Below are 12,978 nucleotides of genomic sequence, written 5' to 3'. Positions count from 1 at the left end.
TTCGGACAAGAACTCATCTGTTACATGGGCACTTCAACTCCGGACTTCTTGTGTGTTCAGTATGCAGCATTCAAAGCGACGTCATCAATTTCCAAGATGTTCTGACATCATTTGCCGTTTTTCAGTCATTTACCTAATTGTTTAGAAAGCTAAATGACCGTGAAAATGAAAATCACTACAAAATGAACTGTGAAAATGTTGAAACTTGGCATGGTATCATCATTTCACCCACATAGCATGTGCGAAAGAGTAGAGAGGGTCATGGCAAAAACTGGACGCACTTCGTGTACAAACTGGACAATCTCTTTCGGAGTATCAGGGTTACGAACGAGAACTCATCTGTTACATGGGCACTTTAATGTTTTTTAAACTTATTTGAACTCCGGACTTCTTTTGCGTTCAGTATGCAGCATTCAAAGCGACGTCACCAATTTCCAACATGTTCTAACTACATTTGCTGTTTTTCAGTCATTTACCTAATTGTTTAGAGAGCTAAATGACCGTGAAATTGAAAATCACTACAAAATAAACTGTGAAAATGTTGAAACTTGGCATGGTGTCATCATTTCACCCGCATAGCATGTGCAAAGGAGTAGAGAGGGTCACAGCAAAAACTAGACGCACTTTGTCTACAAACTGGACAATCTCTTTCGGAGTATCAGGGTTTCGGACGAGAACTCATCTGTTACATGGGCACTTCAATGTTTTTTAAACTTATTTGAACTCCGGACTTCTTTTGCATTCAGTATGCAGTATTCAAAGCAACGTCATCAATTTCCAACATGTTCTGACTACATTTGCTGTTTTTCAGTCGTTTACCTAATTGTTTAGAGAGCTAAATGACCGTGAAATTGAAAATTACTACAAAATGAACTGTGAAAATGTTGAAACTTGGCATGGTATCATCATTTCACCAGCATAGCATGTGCGAAAGAGTAGAGTGGGTCACGGCAAAAACTGGACGCACTTCGTGTACAAACTGGACAATCTCTTTCGGAGTATCAGGGTTTCGGACGAGAACTCATCTGTTACATGGGCACTTCAATGTTTTTTAAACTTATTTGAACTCCGGACTTCTTGTGTGTTCATTATGCAGCATTCAAAGTGACGTCATCAATTTCCAACAAGTTCTGACATCATTTGCTGTTTTCGGTCATTTACCTAATTGTTTAGAGAGCTAAATGACCGTGAAATAGAAAATCACTACAAAATGAACTGTGAAAATGTTGAAACTTGGCATGGTATCATCATTTCACCCGCATAGCATGTGCGAAAGAGTAGAGAGGGTCACGGCAAAAACTAGACGCACTTCGTATACAAACTAGACAATCTCTTTCGGAGTATCAGGGTTACGGACGAGAACTCATCTGTTACATGGACACTTCAATGTTTTTTAAACATATTTCAACTCCGGACTTCTTTTGCGTTCAGTATGCAGCATTCAAAACGACGTCATCAATTTACAACATATTCTGACTACATTTGTTGTTTTTCAGTCTTTACCTAATTGTTTAGAGAGCTAAATGACCGTGAAATAGAAAATCACTACAAAATGAACTGCGAAAATGTTGAAACTTGGCATGGTATCATCATTTCACCTGCATAGCATGTGCGAAAGAGTAGAGAGGGTCATGGCAAAAACTGGATGCACTTCGTGTACAAACTGGACAATCTCTTTCGGAGTATCAGGGTTTCGGACGAGAACTCATCTGTTACATGGGCACTTCAATGTTTTTTAAACTTATTTGATCTCCGGACTTCTTGTGTGTTCAGTATGCAGCATTCAAAGAGACGTCATCAATTTCCAACATGTTCTGACATCATTTGTTGTTTTTCAGTCATTTACCTAATTGTTTAGAGAGCTAAATGACCGTGAAATTGAAAATCACTACAAAATGAACTGTGAAAATGTTGAAACTTGGCATGGTATCATCATTTCACCCGCATAGAATGTGCGAAAGAGAAGAGAGGGTCACGGCAAAAACTGGACGCACTTCGTGTACAAGTTAGACAATCTCTTTCGGAGTATGAGGGTTTCGGACGAGAACTCATCTGTTACATGGGCACTTCAATGTTTTTTAAACTTATTTCAACACCGGACTTCTTTTGCGTTCAATATATAGCATTCATAGCGACATCATCAATTTCCAACATGTTCTGACTACATGTGCTTTTTTCAGTCATTTACCTAATTGTTTAGAGAGCTAAATGACCGTGAAATTGAAAATCACTACAAAATGAATTGTGAAAATGTTGAAACTTGGCATGGTATCATCATTTCACCCGCATAGCATGTGCGAAAGAGTAGAGAGGGTCACGGCAGAAACTGGACGCACTTCATGTACAAACTGGACAATCTCTTTCGGAGTATTAGGGTTTCGGACGAGAACTCATTTGTTACATGGGCACTTCATGGTTTTTTAAACTTATTTGAACTCCGGACTTCTTTTGCGTTCAGTATGCAGCATTCAAGGCGACGTCATCAATTTCCAACATGTTCTGACTACATTTGCTGTTTATCAATCATTTACCTAATTATTTAGAATGCTAAATGACTGTGAAATTGAAAATCACTACAAAATGAACTTTGAAAATGTTCAAACTTGGCATGGTATCATCATTTCACTCGCATAGCATGTGCGAAAGAGTAGAGAGGGTCACGGCAAAAACTAGATGCACTTCGTCTACAAACTGGACAATCTCTTTCGGAGTATCAGGGTTTCGGACGAGAACTCATCTGTTACATGGGCACTTCAATGTTTTAGAAACTTATTTGAACTCCCGACTTATTTTGCGTTTAGCATGCAGCATTCAAAGCGACTTCATCAATTTCCAACATCTTCTGACTACATTTGCTGTTTTTCATTCATTTACCTAATTGTTTAGAGAGCTAAATGACCATGAAATTGAAAATCACTACAATATGAACTGTGAAAATGTTGAAACTTGGCATGGTATCATCATTTCACCCGCATAGCGTGTGCAAAAGAGTAGAGAGGGTCACGGCAAAAACTGGACGCACTTCGTGTACAAACTGGACAATCTCTTTCAGAGTATCAGGGTTTCGGACGAGAACTCATCTGTTACATGGGCACTTCAATGTTTTTTAAACTTATTTGAACTCCAGACTTCTTTTGCGTTCAGTATGCATCATTCAAAGCGACGTCATCAATTTCCAACATGTTCTGACTATATTTGCTGTTTTCAGTCATTTACCTAATTGTTTAGAGAGCTAAATGACCGTGAAATTGAAAATCACTACAAAATGAATTGTGAAAATGTTGAAACTATAGCAGAAAAGAAAAAAACTATATAAATAAATAAAGCAGAAAAGAAAAAAATAGCAGAAAATAAAAAAACTATAGCAAAAAATAAAAATACTATATAAAAAAACTACTCAGAAATAAATCGAAGAAAATAAATATAGCGGAAAAGATAAAAACTACTCAGAAATAAATAGAAGAAAAAATAAATCAGAAATGAAAAAAAAACTATATAAAAAAATTTGGGGCGCTGGCTTGTGGGCCTTGAGGGAGTCCTGGATTAGGGGTTCTCCGGACAGTCGGACTATCTCCATAGGCCGGACTGTTAGACTATGAAGATACAAGATTGAAGACTTCGTGTCGTATCCGGATGGGACTCTACTTGGCGTGGAAGGCAACCTAAGCAATACGTATATGGATATCTCCTCCTTTGTAACCGACCTTGTGTAACCCTAACCCTGTCCGGTGTCTATATAAACCGAAGGGTTTTCGTCCGTAGGACGACAATCACAACATACAATCATACCATAGGCTAGCTTCTAGGGATTTAGCCTCTCTGATCTCGTGGTAGATCTACTTTTGTAACACCCATATCATCAATATTAATCAAGCAGGACGTAGGGTTTTACCTCCATCAAGAGGGCCCGAACCTGGGTAAAACTTCGTGTCCCTTGCCTCATGTTACCATCCGGCCTAGACACACAGTTCGGGATCCACTATCCGAGATCCGCCAGTTTTGACACCGACATTGGTGCTTTCATTGAGAGTTCCTCTGTGTCGTCGCCGTTAGGCTTGATGACTCCTACTATCATCGATAGCGATGCGGTCCAAGGTGAGACTTTTCTCCCCGGACAGATCTTCGTATTCGGCGGCTTTGCACTGCGGGCTAATTCGCTTGGCCATCTGGAGCAGATTGAAAGCTACGCCCCAGGCCATCAGGTCAGATTTGGAAGTTTGAATTACACGGCCAACATCCGCGGGGACTTGATCTTCGACGGATTCGAGCCATTGCCGGGCGCGCCGCACTGTTGCGATCGGTATGACCTAGCTCTGCCACCGGACGGTACCCCAGAGGCCGCGCCCGCATCAGCTCCGACCCTTAGCTCGGAGCCAACTACGCCAATCGAGGACGGGTGGCTAGACACCGCCTCAGGGGCTGCAGTCTCGACGGCGATCGAGCCAAACACCAGCATAATCCTCTGCGCAGCCCGTGACTCCAAGGTGCTGGACTCTCTTCCGGACCCCGAACCATCCGCGCCCCTGCCAATCGAATCCGATTGGGCGCCAATCATGGAATTCACCGCCGCGGATATCTTTCAGCACTTGCCCTTCGGCGACATTCTGAATTCACTAAGGTCTCTCTCTTTGTCAGGAGAGCCCTGGCCGGATTATGGCCAACAGGATTGGGATGCAGACGATGAAGAAATTCGACGCCCACCCACCACCCACTTTGTAGCCACTGTCGATGATTTAACCGACATGCTCGACTTCGACTCCGAAGACATCGACGGTATGGACGACGATGTAGGAGACGAACATGAATCAGCACCTATAGGGCACTGGAAAGCCACCTCGTCGTATGACATATACATGGTGGATACACCCAATGAAGGCAATGGCGACAAGATAGCGGAGGATGACCCCTCCAAGAAGCAACCCAAGCACCGACGTCAGCGGTGCCGCTCTAAGTCCCGCCAAAGCAAAAGTGGTGATACCGGCACAGGAGATAATAACACTCCGAATAGCGCCAAAGACAACAACAATCCCTTCCAGCAAGATTTAGAGCAGGAGGATGAAGGAGTCAGCTCTCCTGAGAGAGCGGCTGGCAGAGAGGAGGAGGATGACAATTACATGCCCCCCTCCGAAGACGAGGCAAGCCTCGGCGATGATGAATTCTCCGTACCAGATGATCCCGTCGAACAAGAGCGCTTCAAGCGCAGGCTTATGGCCATGGCAAATAGCCTGAAGAAAAAGCAGCAGCAGCTTCAAGCTGATCAAGATCTGCTAGCTGACAAATGGACTGAAGTCCTCGCGGCTGAGGAATATAAACTCGAGCTCCCCGCCAAGAGTTACCCAAGGCGCAGGTTACTACCTCGACTGGAGGAAGAAGCATATGATATGGCTGATCGGCCACCTCGTGGCCACGATAGAGAGACATTCTAGCCAAAAGCTCAGCCTCCACCGCAACGCCATTCAAATAAAAAGGCATGGGGAGATACGCCAGACCTGCGAGGCATATTGGAGGACAAAGCAAAGCATTCAAGATCGATCTACGGATCACGAGGGCACACCACTCTGCGAGACGGTAAACGTCATGTCGAATACAGTAAAAGCAAATCCGATCGGGCCGAACACAACGGGCAAGACCCATTCGAGCTGCGTCGCGATATAGCCCAATACAGAGGCGCCGCACACCCCTTATGCTTCACAGATGAAGTAATGGAACATCAATTCCCAGAAGGTTTCAAACCTGTAAACATTGAATCATACGACGGCACAACAGATCCCGCAGTATGGATTGAGGACTTCCTCCTCCACATCCACATGCCCCGCGGTGATGACTTACATGCCATCAAATACCTCCCACTAAAACTCAAAGGACCAACGCGACATTGGCTTAATAGCTTGCCAGCGGACTCCATTAGCTGTTGGGAAGATCTGGAAGCCGCATTCCTCGACAACTTTCAGGGCACTTATGTGCGACCACCAAACGCCGATGATCTAAGCCACATAATCCAGCAGCCAGAAGAGTCGGCCATGCAATTCTGGACTCGATTCCTCACAAAGAAAAATCAAATCGTCGACTATCCGGATGCGGAGGCCTTAGAAGCTTTCAAGCACAACATCCGAGACGAGTGGCTAGCCTGGCACCTTGGTCAGGAAAAGCCGAAATCTATGGCAGCCCTCATGACGCTCATGACCCGCTTTTGTGCAGGAGAAGACAACTGGCTGGCTCGCAGTAATAACATATCAAAAAACCATGGTACCTCAGATACCAAGGACGGCAATAGCAGGTCACGTCGCAACAAACATAAGCGCCGCATTAACAGCGAAAATACTGAGGATACGGCAGTCAATGCCGGATTCAAAGGCTCTAAACCCGGTCAGCGGAAAAAGCCATTCAAACAAAGTACGCCAGGTCCGTCCAGCCCGGACCGTATACTCGATCACTCGTGTCAAATACACGGCACCCCAGACAAGCCAGCCAATCACACCAACAGGGATTGTTGGGTGTTCAAGCAGGCCGGCAAGTTAATTGCCGAAAACAAGGACAAGGGGCCGCATAGCAATGACGAGGAAGAACCCCGGCAGCCGCACACTGGAGGACAGAAGAGGTTTCCCCTGCAAGTGCGGACAGTGAACATGATATACGCAACCCACATCTCAAGGACGTATATGCGTTGGAGCCAGTCACCCCAAAATTCAACCCTTGGTCCTCCTGTCCGATCACCTTCGATCGCAGGGACCACCCCACTAGTATCTGTCATCGCGGATTCGTCGCACTGGTCCTAGACCCAATCATCGACGGATTTCACCTCACTCGAGTCCTTATGGACGGCGGCAGCAGCCTGAACCTGCTTTATCAGGACACAGTGCGCAAAATGGGTATAGAACCCTCAAGGATCAAACCCACAAAAATGACCTTTAAGGGCGTCATTCCTGGCGTAGAGGCCCACTGCACAGGCTCAATTACACTGGAAGTGGTCTTTGGATCCCCGGATAACTTCCGAAGCAAAGAGTTAATCTTCGATATAGTCCCGTTCCGCAGTGGTTATCATGCACTGCTTGGACAAACCGCATTTGCTAAATTCAATGCGGTACCACATTATGCATACCTCAAGCTCAAGATGCCAGGACCTCGCGGAGTTATTACAGTCAATGGAAACACATAACGCTCTCTCCGAATAGAGAAGCACACCGCGGCCCTTGCAGCAGAAGCGCAAAGCAGCCTCTCAAGCAACCTACCAGTTCGGCGTTTCAAAGCCCGGACACCTTCAAGCGCGCTCGGGGCAATCGGCAAATAGACCGCCTGGCACGATCTGAACTCGTGTAGCAATACAGCGGCCACCCCAATCCCAGCCCAACGGCGATATTCGTGTCGCGCGTACATAATTACGCATTAAAAATACCATGGGCACAGGTGGGGAGGGGGGGCACAACTGCGGCACGCCCCAAAACGCGGCCTAAACCAAACTAGGGGCTTCCCGTTTGGTTATTTTTCTTTTTCTTTCAGGACTTTAATCTCTGGAAATGCTGTCCGGCAGCTCTATTGCCGAACACATGATACAGCAACCAAGGAGGTAGACAACTATGTTATACAACGGAATTCCCAGGTTGATTACAGATTTCATATCATTCCTCAGCTCTCCCTTGGAAGGGACATAGTCCTACTCTTTTTGCTTATTGCACCATCTGTATCACTCTGCTTTAATGCAATTTTTTAATAAACAATGCATGACATTACGACTACTATTGCATTCTTGTTATATATATATATATATCCATGTGTTCATTAATGACGCCTTGCAACCGTACACTCTGGTACGGCCAATGCACCAGGGGCTTACGTACCCACAATATGGTGTGAAAAGTCCGAACACTTTCACAAGTGCGGCACCCCGAACTTATAGCATTATATGCATTAGCTTCGAATCATGTCTTTGGTCAAATGTTGGGTTTGCTCGGCTCCTATGTTTTGGTACCTTACGTTCCGCTCTATCGGCTAAGGTAGCGCTAGGAGAGCTACTGCGATTGTGCCCCGGTTCTGCCGGGCTGAGCACCTCAGTAGAGAAAGCTAAAACTGACTGTCATGATAAGGCGAGAGACTGGTCGCTGTTCGGCGAGGTTTTTCGAGTCCTTAAAGACTTATGCCGCTTAGGGCGAGGGGCCGGCTCTGTCCGGCTTACAGGCGTGTATCGCGCCCCGAATTCGGCCTTCCGAATACCAGGGGCTTCGCTGAAATTTAAAATTATAGAATTCTATGGCTAAGTGAGAGTGATAAAGCATCATTAGTCCGGTTGCCTTGTTCGTTGTGCTGAACACCTCCCTCGAAGGACCCAAACATGGGAACAAGAGTGCTCAGGTTTATCCCGAACACCCCAGCACTCGTGGCATGGGGGCAGAAGCCGAGGACTAGCCATCTCTCAGATTGGATAAATAGCCAAACAGAAGGTAATATTTTAAATCCTAACAAGCGTTGCATAGCGAATACGATACAAGTTCTCATACATACAGGACCAAACGAGCAAGTCTTATTCAAATATTACATTTTGTGAACACTCATCCGCGATAAGACGGGCACCCGGCAGAACACCCTCGTAGTACATCTCGGGCTGGCGGTGCTCCTTGCCCTTCGGCGGCCCCTCCTTGATCAGCTTCACGGCGTCTAGCTTGACCCACTGCATTTTTACACGAGCGAAAGCCCGGAGTGCACCTTCAATGCAGACGGATCGCTTGATGACCTCCAGCTGTGGGCAGGCATCCACCAGCCGCCTCACCGGGCCGAAGAAGCTGTTCGGAAGGGCGTCGCCAGGCCACAACCGGACTATGAAGCCCTTCATGGCCTGATCGGGCGCCTTATGTAGCTCGACCATCTGCTTCAGCTGGTCGCTCATTGGCACTGGATGTTCGGCCTCAGCATACTGAGACCAGAACAGCTTCTCCGTCGAGCTCCCGTCCTCGGCCTGGTAAAATTGTGCGGCATCGGACACACTGCGGGGCAAATCTGCGAATGCTCCTGAAGAGCTCCAGATTCGTGTAAATAATCGGTAATTCACTCTTACATGCTTGCTTTGCATATAGAAAGCCTTACCCGCCGCTATCTTCTTCATCGCGTCGATCTCCTAAAGGGCCTTCTGGGCCTCGGCCTTGGCACTCTTCGCGCTCTCACAGGCCGCGGCAAGCTCAGACTCTCGTGTCTTCAAGTCAAGCTCCAACGCCTCGTGCTTCGTCACGAGAGCCTCGAGCTCTTGCTGCACCTCGCCCACCCGAGCCTCGTGCCTCTCTCGCTCGGTGCGCTCCTTGGCCGCTGTATCTTCGACCTTGGTCAGCGCTTGCTTCAGGGTCGCCACCTCGGTCGTGGCCCCTGGCAAAACATACAGTGATCCTATCATTTTGCAATCGCGTCCTTTTTTATATATACATATATCTATAGATGGGGTATTACTTACGCTCGTTCTCCTCGAGATGCCTCTTGACAAGGCCAAGCTTTTTCTTGGACCCATCGAGGTCCTGCTTCAGTACGGCTACCTCCGCAGTTAGTGCGGCGGACGCCAGCAGCGAAGCCTGCATATGCATATTGACATACTTATATTAGACTCCTGCGATATTATCTGATCCTCTGTTCGGCTTCTCTTTGTGAACACCAAACAAAGCATCAAGGGCTACTGTCTATGCGGTAATATTCCTACTACATTTTAAAAGCACTTACCTCGAAGCCTGTTAGAAGGCTAGTACAGGCTTCAGTCAATCCGCTCTTGGCGGACTGAACCTTCTGGATCACCGCACTCATGATGGTGCGGTGCTCCTCATCGATGGAAGCGCTGTGAAGCGCCTCCAGCAGGTTGTCCGGCGCCTCTGGATGGGCAGAGGTCACCGGCACAGACGTTTTGCCCCCCTTAGAAGGGGACCGCCTGCCCGAGCTCGGAACCGTTGGAGGATCCGGCGCGGTGTTCGGCTGAGGGACGAACTCGGAGCTCTCCGGGACCCCGTCCCCTCAGCTCCCGGAGTCCGGAAGGTCGCCTTGAGGCGCCTCCGGGACTGTCCCCCCTCGATCCGGTGCCTCTTGAGACAGCACCTCGGCGTCATCGTCTGGAAGAGGGGAGGTGGCGGTCGGGACTGGATCGCTATCCATATCTGACGAGCCCAGGGAGCCGTCCGAGGATACCTCGATATTGGCTCGGGGCGTCCTGCACAATTGAGTTCGGCGTTAGGGAAAGCAATGCGACAAAGGAATCCTATGGGTCACTTTGGTATCCGAATACTTACGATCTCCCTTGGGGCTTGGCCCTGGGCAACCACTCGTCTTCACTTTCGTCGGAAGTGGTGGAGTTGTCCGGAAGGAGAGTCCTTCCCTTCTTGGACCCTCTGGCCTCCCCAGTCGGGGTGGCCTTCCTTTTCTTGTCTCCCCCAGTCGGTGGGGGAGCCTCTTCTTCCTCTTCCTTGTCTTCGGGGGAAGAGTGCGCCGTAGAGTCATCGAACGGTGAGTCCGACGACGCCTGGCGTCGGGAACTCTTTCGAGCTCCCTTGGCCTTCTTGGTCTTCTCCGGCACCTTATAAGGGGCCGGAGTCAACATCTTCGCCAGAAGGGCGTCTGCAGGGCCTTCGGGCAAGGGAGCCGGACAGTCGATTTGTCCGGCCTTCTTCTGCCAGACCTGTCAAAGGCACGGGAGTTTAGATCCCACATAGAGTCAATCTATATAAAAATAAGTATCATGTGAAAGGTAAAACAACTTACCGCACTGGTGTGGCGCTTCGCGCTGAATCCGCGATCCTCGGTGATGGGGGGAGGGACCTCGGCGCTCTTGAACAACACCTTCTAGGCATCTTCATGAGTCGTATCGAAGAGCCTGTTCAGAGTTCAGTGCTGCGCCGGATTGAACTCCCACAAGGTAAACTCCCGTTGTTGGCACGGGAGCATGACCTGGACTATGTTGACGATCTTGAGCTTCTTGTCACAAATTTTTTTCCTTCACTTAGAAATGTTAGTACTCAAAACGTGCGATCAATAGTGTTCGTACTGAACTACGGTCACATATATTTAGGAAAGATGGTAAGATTTCTATTATTTCTCCTCAGTGCATCTTTTGCATACATTATCTTTTTTAAGCTAAACTTCATTGCTAAGTATGTTACTATACGATGTTCTTCAACAGGGACTCCCGATGAATATTGTGCCTGATTGGATCGAGACTAAAGGTACCATGAATATTGTTAGCTTACGGCCAAGATATCCTACAATGCACTTTAGTGCATTCAGGATTTCTAATAGCGAGGAATGCTTAATAGTAAAAGACTGGAGCAAAATTTTGAACGATCACAGAGAAGTACTAGGGGGCAGCAATCAGAAGCGCAACCCACGATTAGGAGACAGGTTCATCTGCATGCTCCAATATGATGAATCAGGTAAGCTATACATGTTCTATGCTATTTTACCTGAGAGAGAGCAGCAAGAGTGATTAATTAGCTAGTTCATGCTCTTAGTACTTGTCCTCTCATGTCCGTGTTCTTCGTCCTGAACTTAATCTCAAAGAGTGATTTGCTTTTGTGGCGTTATGAACGCTTATAATATCATTACCATGTCAGCACTCGATGATATCTTTGCTTCTGGTACAAGTGAATATTTCTTCTTTAAGCTAGTGTTGTTGGTGATGATATATATGATGCAAGAGTTTTTATATTAATATGATGATGATGATGGTGATGAGTTATTATATCATTTATGAAAGAAACCGCAGATTAGTTTCAACAGGATGGATTCTAGCTAAGTGATCAAGTATATGCCATATCCATATTATATCGATCACTTAATTAGGTGATCAAGTATATATAATATGGATATGACATATACTTGATGATTTAGCTAGGATCCACATGCATTCAGTCAAATTAATCTGCGGTACATTCACCTAATGATTTAACAACTCATTATAATGTAAAACAATCACTAAATTAAATTGAAAACACAAAATTAAAGTAAAAATAAAAATAAAACCAAAACACACCCAAACATTTAGTACCGGTTGGTGTTACCAACCGGTACTAATGTCCTACGCGCCCACGGAGCTGGATCGTGCCACGTGGTTGCCCTTTAGCACCGGTTCATGCTGAACCGGTACTAAAGGGGGGCCTTTAGTGCCCACACTTTAGTGCCGGTTACCGAACCGGCACTAAAGGGTCTTACGAACCGGTGCTATTGCCCGGTTCTGCACTAGTGTGGTGGCACCACCCTATAGCGAAGCAACATAGGACACAGGCCGGTCCAGTTACCTACAGAATGGAAAACCTTCAGCGATGCTAGCTTAGGGCTCACTTAAAGCGAGAAATAGTCACCACGAACCACTGCAAAATTGGTGCTCGGGAGGGGCCGATTTAGTTAATGTTGGTGCTCGGGAGGCAGAAAACTGCCCATAGCTCCAGCATGCAAAGGGGCCAAATCCTATCCGGCGCCTTAAGCGCCGAATATAGGCATTATGGTACACGGCGCACACCCTCCCCATATGTTAGGTTTCGATAGCGGGCCGGGGCCCATATGATCGAGGGGTGCGCGAGCTCGTCCGCTCATTCTCGGGCCGGCCCTCGTAGAGAGCCGCGTGAGCGCTGGTTTTGTCTACTGGCGCTTAAGGCGCCAGCGAGGAGGTCTCTGCAAAGTGCCCCACACTTTTTGGCTGGCGTGGAGCCGGGGTCGCACCATTTTAGCAGGCCTGAGGGAGCCATCTCCTCGGGGAGCTCCTATTTGGCGTGTGACGGGTTGGCGAATGAGCCCGCGCGAAAGCGGGGCTGGACGACCCCCGGGTTTTTTATTAGTTTTTTTTCTTTTTTTATTTGCTGCTATTATTATTATTATTATTATTATTATTATTATTATTATTATTATTATTATTATTATCTTCAAAATAATTCATAATTTTAAAAAGTTCCAAATTTCAAAAAAAAAGTAAGCTTTGAGAAAATGTTGCAGAAATCATAATATGTACGTGGTTTAAAAAAAGTTCCT

This window comes from Triticum dicoccoides, chromosome 5A, assembly GCF_002162155.2.
Source record: "Triticum dicoccoides isolate Atlit2015 ecotype Zavitan chromosome 5A, WEW_v2.0, whole genome shotgun sequence".
In the NCBI taxonomy this organism is placed as follows: domain Eukaryota; kingdom Viridiplantae; phylum Streptophyta; class Magnoliopsida; order Poales; family Poaceae; genus Triticum; species Triticum dicoccoides.
Note: the sequence above shows the minus strand (reverse complement) of the source record.